This window comes from Somniosus microcephalus, chromosome 8 (genome assembly GCF_052327205.1).
Source record: "Somniosus microcephalus isolate GS21.2 chromosome 8, FLI_Smic_1.0, whole genome shotgun sequence".
NCBI classification, from domain to species: Eukaryota; Metazoa; Chordata; class Chondrichthyes; order Squaliformes; family Somniosidae; genus Somniosus; species Somniosus microcephalus.
Window position 1 is genome coordinate 111,601,508 of NC_140994.1, and position 13,176 is coordinate 111,614,683.

Below are 13,176 nucleotides of genomic sequence, written 5' to 3' on the forward strand. Positions count from 1 at the left end.
TTGGTGAAGTCAAGCGTAGGTCCCTTGCAGTCAGAATCGGGGGAATTTATAATGGGGAACAAAGAAATGGCGGACCAACTAAATACATATTTTGGTTCTGTCTTCACAAAGGAGGACACAAATAACCTCCCAGAGATGCCGGGGAACATAGGGTCTGATGAAAGGGTGGAACTGAAAGAAATCAGTATTTGAAGGGAAATGGTGTTAGGAAAATTGATGGGACTGAAGGCCGATAAATCCCCAGGGCCTGATAATCTACATCCCAGGGTACTTAAGGAAGTGGCCCTAGAAATAGTAGATGCATTGCTGGTCATCTTCCAGAACTCAATAGACTCTGGAACGGTACCCATGGATTGGCGGGTAGCTAAGGTTACCCCACTATTCAAAAAAGGTGGGGAATTATAGACCGGTAAGCTTGACATCGGTAGTGGGGAAAATGCTAGAGTCCATTATAAAAGATGTAATAGCAGAGCACTTGGAAAGCAGTGACTGGATCGGACAAATTCAACATGGATTTACAAAAGGTAAATCATGCTTGACTAATCTACTGGAATTTTTTGAGGATGTAACTGGTAAAATAGATAAGGGAGAACCAGTGGATGTGGTGTATTTGAACTTTCAGAAGGCTTTCGATAAGGCCCCGCATAAGAGATTAGCGTGCAAAATTAAGGCACATGGGATTGGGGATAAGGTATTGACTTGGATAGAGAACTGGTTGGCGGACAGAAAGCAACGAGTTGGAATAAATGGGTCGTTTTCCAAGTGGCAGGCAGTGACTAGTAGGGTTCCGCAAGGATCGGTCCTAGGACCCCAGCTGTTCACAATATATATTAATGATCTGGACGAGGGAATTGGATGTAATATCTCCAAGTTTGCAGATGACACAAAGCTGGGTGGGAGGGTATGCTGTGAGGAGGATGTCGTGAAACTCCAGCACGATTTGGACAGGTTGGGTGATTGGGCAGAAACATGGCAAATGCACGATAATGTGGATAAATGTGAGGTTATCCACTTTGGTGGCAAAAACAGGAAGGCAGATTATTATTTGAATGGCAATAGATTGGGAGAAGGGGAAGTGCAAAGAGACTTGGGTGTTCTTGTACACCAGTCGCTGAAGGTAAGCATGCAGGTGCAGCAGGCAGTTAATAAGGCAAATGGTATGTTGACCTTCGTAGCAAGAGGGTTCGAGTAGAAGAACAAGGATGTCTTGCTGCAGTTGTACAGGGCCTTGGTGAGACCACACCTTGAGTATTGTGCGCAGTTTTGGTCGCCTTACCTGAGGAAGGACGTTCTTGCCATAGAAGGAGTGCAGCAAAGATTCACCAGGCTGATACCTGGGATGGCAGGAGTGACATATGGTGAGAGATTGTGTCGATTGGGCTTATACTCACTGGAGTTTAGAAGATTGAGAGGGGATCTCATCGAAACCTATAAAATTCTGTCAGGCCTGGACAGACTAGATGCAGGAAGGATGTTTATGATGGCCGGGGAGTCCAGAACCAGGGGTCATAGTTTAAGGATAAGGGGTAAGCTATTTAGGACTGAAATGAGGAGGAATTTCTTCACCCAGAGAGTGGTGAACCTGTGGAATTCTCTGCCAGAGAGGGCGGTGGAGGCCAGTTCATTAAGTATATTCAAGAAAGAGTTGGATATATTTCTTAAGGCTAAAGGGATCAAGAGATATGGGGAGAAGGCAGGGACAGGGTACTGAATTTGGATGATCAGCCATGATCTCATTGAATGGCGGAGCAGGCTCGAAGGGCCGAATAGCCTACTCCTGCGCCTATCTTCTATGTTTCTATTATAGAGGATTTACAGACTGTAGTGAGTTATTATAGAGAGCAGTTACAGACTGTAGTGAATTATTATACAGCGCAGTTACAGACTGTAATGAGTTATTATAGAGCAATTACAGACTGTAGTGATTTATTATAGAGGAGTTACAGACTGTAGTGATTTATTATAGAAGAGTTACAGACTGTAGTGAGTTATTGTAGAGAACAACTACAGACTGTAGTGGGTTACTATAGAGCAGTTACAGACTGTAGTCTATTATTATAGGGAGCATTTACAGACTGTACTGAGTTATTATAGACCTGTTGCAGATTGTAGTGAATTATTATAGTGTAGTTACAGGCTGTAGTCAGTTATTATAGAGAGCAGTTACAGACTGTAATAAGTTATTATACAGCGCAGTTACAGACTGTAATGAGTTATTATAGAGCAGTTACAGACTGTCGTGATTTATTATAGAGGAGTTACAGACTGCAGTGTGTTATTATACAGCAGTTACAGAATGTAGTGAGTTATTATAGAGCAGTTAAAGACTGCAGTGAATTATTATCAGCACAGTTACAGACTGTAATGAGTTATTATAGAGCAGTTACAGACTACTGATTTATTATAGAGGAGTTACAGACTGTTGTGATTTATTATAGTACAGTTACAGACTAGTGAGTTATTATCAGCACAGTTACTGACTGTAATGAGTTATTATAGAGAAGTTACAGACTTTAGTGATTTATTATAGAGGAGTTACAGACTGTAATGATTTATTATAGAGTAGTTACAGTCTGTAGTGAGTTATTATAGAGCAGTTACCGACTGCAGTAAGTTATTATAGATAGCAGTTACAGATTGTAGTATGTTATAGAGAGCAGTTATGGACTGTCGTGAGTTATTACATTACAGTTACAGACAGTGAGTTATTATAGAGCAGTTACGGACTGTAGTAAGTTATTAGAGTGCAGTTTCAGACTGTTGTGAGTTGTTATAGAGAGCAGTTACAGACTGCAGTGAGTTATTATAGAGAATACTTACGGACTGTAGTGAATTATTATAGAGCAGCTATAGACTAGTGTGTTTTTAAAAAACAGTTAAAGATTGTAGTGAGTTATTATAGAGCAGTTACAGACTAGTCAATTATTATGCAGTGCAGTTACAGACTGGAGTGAGTTATTATAGAGAGCAGTTACAGACTGTAGTCAATTATTATATAGCACCGTTGCAGACTGTAATGAGTTATTATAGAGCAATTACAGACTTTAGTGATTTATTATAGAAGAGTTACAGACTGTAGTGGGTTACTATAGAGCAGTTTCAGACTGTAGTCTGTTATTATAGGTAGCATTTACAGACCGTAGTGAGTTATTATAGACCTGTTGCAGAATGTAGTGAATTATTATAGAGTAGTTACAGACAGTAGTGAGTTATTATAGAGAGCTGATACAGACTGTAATAAGTTATTATAGGAAGCATTTACAGACTGTAATGAGCTATTATAGAGCAGTTGCAGAATGTAGAATGTGATTATAGTGCAGCTCCAGGCTGTAGTGAATTATTATACAGTGCAGTTACAGAATGTAATGAGTTATTATAGAGCAGTTACAGAGAGCAGTGTTTAATTATACAGGAGTTACACACTGTAATGAGTTATTATAGAGCAGTTACAGACTACTGATTTATTATAGAGGAGTTACAGACTGTAGTGAGTTATTATATATCACTTACAGACTATAGTGATTTATTAGAGAGAGCAATTACAGACTGTAGTGAGTTATATAGAGCAGTTAAAGACTGTAGTGAGTTATTATAGAGCTGTTATTGATTGTAGTGAATTATTATAGAGCACTTACAGACTGTAGTGAGTAATTATAGAAAAGTTACAGACTGTAATGATTTATTATAGAGCAGTTACTGACTAGTGAGTTATTATCAGCGTAGTTACAGACTGTAATGTGTTGTTATAAAGCATTTACAGACTGTACTGATTTACTATAGCGCAGTTACAGACTGTAGTGATTGATTATAGAGGAGTTACAGACTAGTGAGTTATTATAGAGCAGTTACAGACTGTAGTGAGTTATTATAGTGCAGCTCCAGACTGTAGTGAATTATTATACAGCGCAGTTGCAGACTGTAATGAGTTATTATAGAGCACTTACAGACTGTAGAAAGTTATTATAGTGCAGCTCCAGACTGTAGTGAATTATTATACAGCGCAGTTGCAGACTGTAATGAGTTATTATAGAGCACTTACAGACTGTAGAAAGTTATTATAGTGCAGCTCCAGACTGTAGTGAATTATTATACAGCGCAGTAGCAGACTGTAATGAGTTATTATAGAGCAGTTACAGACTGTACTGATTTATTATAGAAGAGTTACAGACTGTAATGAGTTATTACAGAGCAGTTACAGACTGTAGTGATTTATTATAGAGGAGTTACAGACTGTAATGAGTTATTATAGAACACTTACAGGCTATAGTGAGTTATTATAGAGAGCAGTTACAGACTGTAGTGAGTTATTATAGAGCAGTTACAGACTGTAGTGAGTTATCATAGAGATGTTGCAGATTGTAGTGAATTATTATTGTGCTGTCTCTCCCTCTAACTTAACCTTACTGTATGTACATAACCTACTTATATATGTATAACTTACCTGTTAGGGCCGTTGCCCCTTTAACTCACCTTTTAGGGCCATTGTCCCTTTAAGACGTGCCTTAGCGCGCTGACGTCATGTCACGTACGACGTGACGTGCGTGAGGTGGCTGCCGGCCCGACTCGGCTCTCCGGAAAGGCTGCCGGCACAGCCCGGCCTAGCGTCTTCGGCCGCATCGATCAGCCGCTGGGAGCGCCACTATCTTCCGCTCCCGCGGCAAGCACCGGCCCAGCCTGGCCTCCAGCCCCGCTCCCGACTTAGGCCCCAACGGCCAGCGACGCAACAACCGGCAAACGTGACGACGTCACAACCCCGAGCGTGATGAGGTCATCACGCTCCCCACGGGACTGCGAGCTCATTCCTCGTGGAGCTGCCGCCGGAACAGGACCTGCGCCACGGTGCTCCTCAGTTGTATTGCCCCCATGCTTGAGTCTTGGAAATTGTTTGTCTGTAAGTATTTTAGAATGCTATAGACGATTAGCGTACACTGTATGTTGTAGAAAATGTTTAGTTGTAACTTTTCTCGGTCTAGCTGGTTATCTAGCAGCTGTATTTGATACACTATGTACAGGGCTAATTTAAAGAGAATGCCTTCCAGCTTGCTAAATGTATATTAGTTGCCAGACATACTGTGTTGCCCAGGCGTACCTAAATTTGTGTACACATACCAATTATGCGCCTGTATACTAATGCGTCCTTCCATTTCTGTGTTGTATTTCAGTTTTACAATAAGAATCTTTCAATAACGCGTTACAAGAAAAGTCAAGCCTTGTGATTTTACGGGAAGATATCAAGTTGTTCGCTATCTGTCTAGCTCTGCATAGCCATGCGTTGCGAGGGCAGAATAGTAAAAAGACAACAGCACAGCGTGCCCAAGCACAGGAAGATACCACTCAGCTACCATGAGTCTACGCTCAGGAAAACAATATACCCTAGAGGACGTCGACCAGCCAAGCGAGAAGCATGAGCCTCTCCTAGCTAACGATGCCAAGTCACAGCCCTCTAAAGCATCCTCTAGGTCATCTCGGCGGTCCAGCAGACCGTCGTCATCGACAGCTTCTGTGGCCGCCAAAGCACGTGCCAAGGCAAAAGCTGCCCAGGCTCAATTGCCCTTCGCTGAAAAAGAAGCTGACCTTATGAAGCAGAGAGCCGACCTCGACGCTAGCACGTTGAAGCAGAGAGCTGACCTCGACGCTAGTGTGATGAAGCAGAGAGCTGACCTCGACGCTAGTGTGACGAAGCAGACAGCACAGTCCTCTGAAGTATCCACTAGATCATCTCGGCAGTCCAGCAGACCGTCGTCATCGACAGCTTCTGCAGCCGCCAAGGCACGTGCCAAGGCAGAAGCTGCCCAGGCTCGATTGGCCCTTGCTGAAAAAGAAGCTAGCGTGATGAAGCAGAAAGCCGACCTCGACGCTAGCGTTACGAAGCAGAGAGCTGACCTCGCTGCCATTCTCCACATTCTCCAAAGCCAGAGAGCTGCCGCTGCCGCTAAAGCCGAAGCCGCAGCTTACGAAGAAGAGATGGAGAGCGAAAGCAGGGAGCCCAGCCAGGAAACATATGATCTGGAACAGCCCCTCAGTCCAGTGCAACGTACAAGTGAGTATGTGCAACAACACTCCAAATTGTTCTCAAAGGAAACATTCAGGTGTCTCGACGTAGAACCAGCTACTCACCACAGCAACAAACGGCCCGTTTTCAGGGACACCGAGCTTAAAAGAGAAGAAACAAGTAAGACTCACCTGCAGAGACCTCCACAACACTCGGCCAATCCAGCCAAGCAGTCCTCGTCCGAGCCGCAAGGCGCACAAGACCTCGCTAGGTACCTTACTCGCCGAGAATTATTAAGTTCAGGCCTCCTAGAATTCGATGACCATCCTGAAAATTATTGGTCATGGAAAGCGTCCTTCCTGAGTACCACCAAGGACTTGAATCTGTCAGCCAGAGAAGAACTAGACTTGATGACAAAGTGGCTCGGAGCTGAGTTGTCAAGGCAGGCGAAGAGAATTCGCTCAGCGCTCGTCCTCAATCCCACAGCAGGCCTCAACCTGGTTTGGCAACGTCTTGAAGACTGTTATGGGATACCAGAAGTCATCGAACACGCACTGCTCAAGAAGATTGAGGACTTCCGAAGCTAACCAACAAGGATAATGTCGAGCTCAGAGAACTGGGCGACATTCTCCTCGAACTGGAGTGTGCCAAGGGAGAAGGTTACCTGACCGGCCTCTCGTATTTGGATACAGCTCGTGGGGTAAACCCAATAGTGGAAAAGCTCCCCCACAATCTTCAAGAGAAATGGATAGCTAAGGGATCCAAGTACAAGGAGGAAAATGGAGTAGCATTTCCCCCCTTCTCCCTCTTCTCCAGATTTGTCCAACAACAGGCAAAGGTGAGGAATGATCCAAGTTTCACTTTCTCCACCTCCAGCAGTTACGCTCCTTCGGGAACAGAGAAATCCACAAAGTACAGCAACAAAGCCTCTGTGAGTGTGCACAAAACAGATGTTCCAGCCGAACCCTCAGTCAACCAATCCAGTTCTGCTGGGAATGAAGTGGATGACCCAGATCGTCAGTGTCCAATACACAAGAAGCCCCACCCACTCTAAAAGTGTCGAAGCTTTAGAGACAAGCCTATTGATGAGCGCACATCATACCTGAAAGAGAACCGCATCTGCTTCAGGTGTTGTGGGTCGACTATGCACATGGCAAAAGACTGCAAGGCGACAATCAAGTGCCTTGAGTGCAACAGCGAAAAACACATAGCAGCCCTGCATCCAGGTCCTCCTCCGTCAACCACCGAGAGTGCCGCGGTTGACAAAGAGGATAGCGGGGAGCAAAGCGAAAGCACATCTTCAGTCACCTCCAAGTGTACAGGGGTTTGCGGAAATGCAAGCAGCCCACGCTCATGCTCCAAAATCTGCTTGGTTAAAGCATATCCTGCAGGGAGAAAGGAGAAGGCAATCAAAATGTATGCAGTGCTCGACGAGCAAAGTAACAAGTCTCTAGCGAAGACAGAATTCTTCAATCTCTTTGACGTCAAGGCCAGTGCCGCTCCGTACACGCTAAAAACCTGCGCAGGGACAACAGAGACTACGGGTAGGAGAGTTGGGAACTTCATGATCGAGTCCATGGATGGGAAACTACAGCTTCCCCTCCCCACCTTGATTGAGTGCGACATGATGCCAGAGGATAGGACGGAAATCCCCTCCCCAGAGGTCGCACGCCATCAGCCCCACCTACGGCCAATTGCCAACAAGATTCCAGCTGTGGACCCGGACGCTCCAATCCTCCTACTCTTGGGAAGAGACATCTTAAGGGTGCACAAAGTGCATGAGCACATCAACGGGCCCCACGATGCTCCCTATGCGCAGCGGCTTGACTTGGGATGGGCCCTCGTGGGTGGAGTTTGCCTGGGAACAGTCCACAAACCAGCGGATGACAGCGTCTATAAAGCAAACGTGTTGCACAACGGTCACACATCCTGTCTCAGCCCATGCCCAAACAGGATCCAGGTAAAGGAGGACTACGATGACACGACGCAGCATCATAGGTCAACCTCCTCTGCCTGTGAGGAAGAGGCAGGCCCCACTGTGAGCACAGATGGCCTAGGATGCTCAGTGTTTGAAAGGTCCAAGGACAACGGACACAGCTGGGCGGCACCCCTGCCGTTTGGCTCCCCTGGACGCCATCTTCCGAGCAGCGGGGAGCAGGCTGCGGGGTGCCTCTGCTCGCTCAGGAGAACCCTGGTGCCAGTGTCCACTGACCCAGACATGCCTGCAGTCCTCACCCCAGCGATGCTCCTGACTCAAAAGATGAGTGCTATTTCAGCTCCCTCTGGAAACTTCGACATGGCCGAGCTGCACGGGAAGCAGTGGAAGCAAGTACAGTGTCGCGCAGACACTTCTTGGAAGAGATGGAGAGGAGAGTATTTGTCCACCCTACAGAGCCGTAGGAAATGGACAGAAGACAAGCCGAATGTCAAAGCGAGAGATGTCGTCTTGCTGAAAGACAGCCAAGCACACAAACGAATGGCCAGTGGGACTGGTCGTCAAAACTCTGCCGAGCAGGGACAAGAGGGTCCGCAAGGAGGAGGGGACTGTCAAAGTGTTTCTGAGGCCAGTCTCAGAGATCGTAGTCCTCCTTTCCGAAGAAACCTGGAGAACGCACTCTGAGTATGTTGCAGCCAAAGGACGTTTTCTTCAGGTTTATTTTGTATCTGTAGTGGTACAAATGGAATTGTACCAAGCAGGGAGTGTGCTGTCTCTCCCTCTAACTTAACCTTACTATATGTACATAACCTACTTATATATGTATAACTTACCTGTTAGGGCCGTTGCCCCTTTAACTCACCTTTTAGGGCCATTGCCCCTTTAAGGCACGCCTTAGCGTGCTGACGTCACGTCACGTACGACGTGACGTGCGTGAGGCGGCTGCCGGCCCGACTCAGCTCTCCGGAAAGGCCGCCGGCACAGCCCAGCCTAGCGTCTTCAGCCGCATCGATCAGCCGCCGGGAGCGCCGCTATCTTCCGCTCCCGCAGCAAGCACCGGCCCAGCCTGGCCTCCAGCCCCGCTCCCGACTTAGGCCCCAACGGCCAGCGACGCAATGACTGGCAAATGTGACGACGTCACAACCCTGAGCGTGATGAGGTCATCACGCTCCCCACGGGACTGCAAGCTCATTCCTCGTGGAGCCGCCCCCGGAACAGGACCTGCGCCACGGTGCTCCTCAGTTGTATTGCCCCCATGCTTGAGTCTTGGAAATTGTTTGTCTGTACGTATTTTAGAATGCTATAGACGATTAACGTACACTGTATGTTGTAGAAAATGTTTAGTTGTAACTTTTCTCGGTCTAGCTGGTTATCTAGCAGCTGTATTTGATACACTATGTACAGGGCTAATTTAAAGAGAATGCCTTCCAGCTTGCTAAATGTATATTCGTTGCCAGACGTACTGTGTTGCCCAGGCGTACCTAAATTTGTGTACACATACCAATTTTGCGTCTGTATACTAATGCGTCCTTCCATTCCTGTGTTGTATTTCAGTTTTACAATAAGAATCTTTCAATAAAGCGTTACAAGAAAAGTCAAGCCTTGTGATTTTACGGGAAGATATCAAGTTGTTCGCTATCTGTCTAGCTCTGCATAGCCATGCGTTGCGAGGGCAGAATAATAGTGAGTTATTATAGAGAGCAGTTACAGACGGTAGTGAGTTATTATAGAGCAGTTACAGACTGTAGTGAGTTATCATAGAGATGTTGCAGATTGTAGTGAATTATTATAGTGCACTTACAGACTGTAGTGAGTTATTATAGAGCAGTTACAGACTGTAGTGAGTTATTATATAGCAGTTACTGACTGTAGTGAGTTATTATAGAGCAGTTAAAGACTGCAGTGAATTATTAGCGCAATTACAGACTGTAATGAGTTATTATAGAGCAGTTACAGACTGTAGTGATATATTATAGAGGAGTTACAGGCGGTAGTGAGTTATTATAGAGCAGTTACAGATTGTAGTGAGTTAATATAGAGAGCAGTTACAGCCTGTAGTCAATTATTATACAGCGCAGTTACAGACTGTAATGAGTTATTATAGAGCAGTTACAGACTGCAGTGAGCTTTTATAGATAGCAGTTACAGATTGTAGTGAGTGTTTATAGAGAGCAGATAGATGCTGTAGTGAGTTATTATAGAGCAGTTACACATTGTAGTGTGTTATCATAGAGAGCAGTTATGGACTGTAGTGAATTATTACATTACAGTTACAGACAGTAGTGAGTTATTATAGAGCAGTTACAGACTGTAGTAAGTTATTAGAGTGCAGTTTCAGATTGTTGAGTTGTTATAGAGGGCAGTTACAGACTGCAGTGAGTTATTATAGAGAGCACTTACAGACTGTAATGAATTATTATAGAGCAGCTACAGACTAGTGAGTTTTTAAAAAAGTTAAAGATTGTAGTGAGTTATTATAGTGCAGTTACAGACTGTAGTGAGTTATTATAGAGCAGTTAAAGTCCAGTCAAATATTATACAGCGCAGTTACAGACTGGAGTGAGTTATTATGGAGAGCAGTTATAGACTGTCATCAATTATTATGCAGCACAGTTGCAGACTGTAATGAGTTGTAATAGAACAGTTACAGATGTTAGTGTTTAATTATAGAGGATTACAGACTGTAGTGAGTTATTATAGTGCAGTTACAGATGACTGATTTATTCTAGAGGAGTTAAAGACTGTAGTGAGTTATTATAGAACACTTACAGACTATAGTGAGTTTTTAGAGAGAGCAGTTACAGACTGTAGTGAGTTATATGGAGCAGTTAAAGACTGTAGTGAGTTATTATAGAGCTGTTATATATTGTAGTGAAGCACTTACAGACTGTAGTGAGTAATTATAGAACAGTTACAGACAGTAATGATTTATTATAGAGCAGTTACTGACCAGTGAGTTATTATCAGCACAGTTACAGAATGTCTTAGGTTGTTATAGAGCATTTACAGACTGTACTGATTTACTATAGCGAAGTTACAGACTGTAGTGATTTATTATAGAGGAGTTACAGACTGTAGTGATTTATTATAGAGGATTTACAGACTGTAGTGAGTTAAGAGAGCAGTTACAGACTGTAATGAATTATTATACAGCGCAGTTACAGACTGTAGTGAGTGTTATAGAGAGCAGATAGAGGCTGTAGTGAGTTATTATAGAGCAGTTACAGATTGCAATGTGTTATCATAGAGAGCAGTTACAGACTGTAGTGAGTTATTACATTACAATTACAGATGGTAGTGAGTTATTATAGAGTAGTTCCAAACTGTACTGATTTATTAAAGAGGAGTTACAGACTGTAGTGATTTATGATAGAGGAGTTACAGACTGTAGTGAGTTATTATAGAGCAGTTACAGACTAGTGATATAAAATATAGGAGTTACAGACTGTAGTGAGTTATTATAGAGCAGTTACAGATTATAGTGAGTTATTATAGAGAGCAGTTACAGACTGTAGTCAATTATTATACAGCGCAGTTACAGAGTGTAATGAGTTATTATAGAGCCGTTACAGACTGTAGTGATTTATTATAGAGGAGTTACAGACTATAGTGATTTATTATAGAGGAGTTACCGACTGTAGTGAGTTATTATAGGGAGCAGTTACAGACTGTAGTGAATTATTATACAGCACAGTTACAGACTGTAATGAGTCATTATAGCGCAGTTACAGACTGTAGTGAGTTATAATAGAGCATTTGCAGACTGTAGTGAATTATTATAGAGCACTTACAGACTGTAATGAGTTATTATAGAGCAGTTACAGTCTGTAGTGAGTTATTATAGAGCTGTTCCACACAGTAGTAATTTATTATAGAGCAGTTACAGACTGTAGTGAATTGTAGATCAATTACAGATGGTAGTGAATTATTATCAGCACAGTTAACGACTGTAATGAGTTATTATAGAGCAGTTGCAGACTATACTAATATATTATAGAGGAGTTACAGACTAGTGAGTTATTATAGAGAGCAGTTACAGACTGCAGTGAGTTATAATAGAGCATTTGCAGACTGTAGTGAATTATTATAGAGCACTTACAGACTGTATTGAGTTATTATAGAGCAGTTACAGACTGTAGCGAGATTTTATAGCGAGCAGTTACAGACTGTAGTGAATTATTTTAGAGCAGTTACAGACTGTCGTGAGTTATTATAGAGCAGTTACAGACTGTATTGAGTTATTATAGTGCAGTTACAGACTGTAGTGAGTTATTATAGAGCAGTTACAGACTGTAGTGAGTTATTATAGAGCAGTTACAGACTGCAGTGAGTTATTATAGTGCAGCTACAGACTGTAGTGAGTTATTATAGAGCAGTTACAGACTGTAGTGAGTTATTATAGAGCAGTTACAGACTGTAGTGAGTTATTATAGTGCAGTTACAGACTGTAGTGAGTTATTATAGAGCAGTTACAGACTGTAGTGAGTTATTATAGAGCAGTTACAGACTGTAGTGAGTTATTATAGAGCAGTTACAGACTGTAGTGAGTTATTATAGAGCAGTTACAGAATGTAGTGAGTTATTATAGAGCAGTTACAGACTGTAGTGAGTTATTATAGAGCAGTTACAGACTGCAGTGTGTTATTATAGAGAACAGGTACAGTCTGTAGTGAGTTATTATGGAGCAGTTACAGACTGTAGTGAGGTAATATAGAGAACAGGTACAGTCTGTAGTGAGTTATTATGGAGCAGTTACAGACTGTAGTGAGTTATTATAGCGAGCAATTACAGACTGTAATTCTAAAAGGGGCAAGAGTGTTAAAAAAACAAGCCTGAAGGCCTTGTGTCTTAATGCGAGGAGCATTCGTAAAAGGTGGATGAATTAGCTGCACAAATAGAGCTAAACGGATATGATATGATTGGGATTACGGAAACACGGCTCCAGGGTTACCAAGGCTGGGAACTCAACATGCTGGGGTATTCAATATTCAGGAAAGATAGGGGAAAAGGAAAAGGAGGTGGGGTAGCATTGCTGGTTAAAGAGGGGATTAACACAAGTGAAAGGAAAGATATTAGCTCTGATGATGTGGAATCTGTATGGGTAGAGCTGAGAAATACCAAGGGGCAGAAAACATTAGTAGGAGTGATGTACAGACCTCCAAAGAGTAATGTGGAGGTTGGGGATGGCATTAAACAGGAAATTAGAGACGCATACATTAAGGGCACAGTAGTAATCATGGGTGACTTT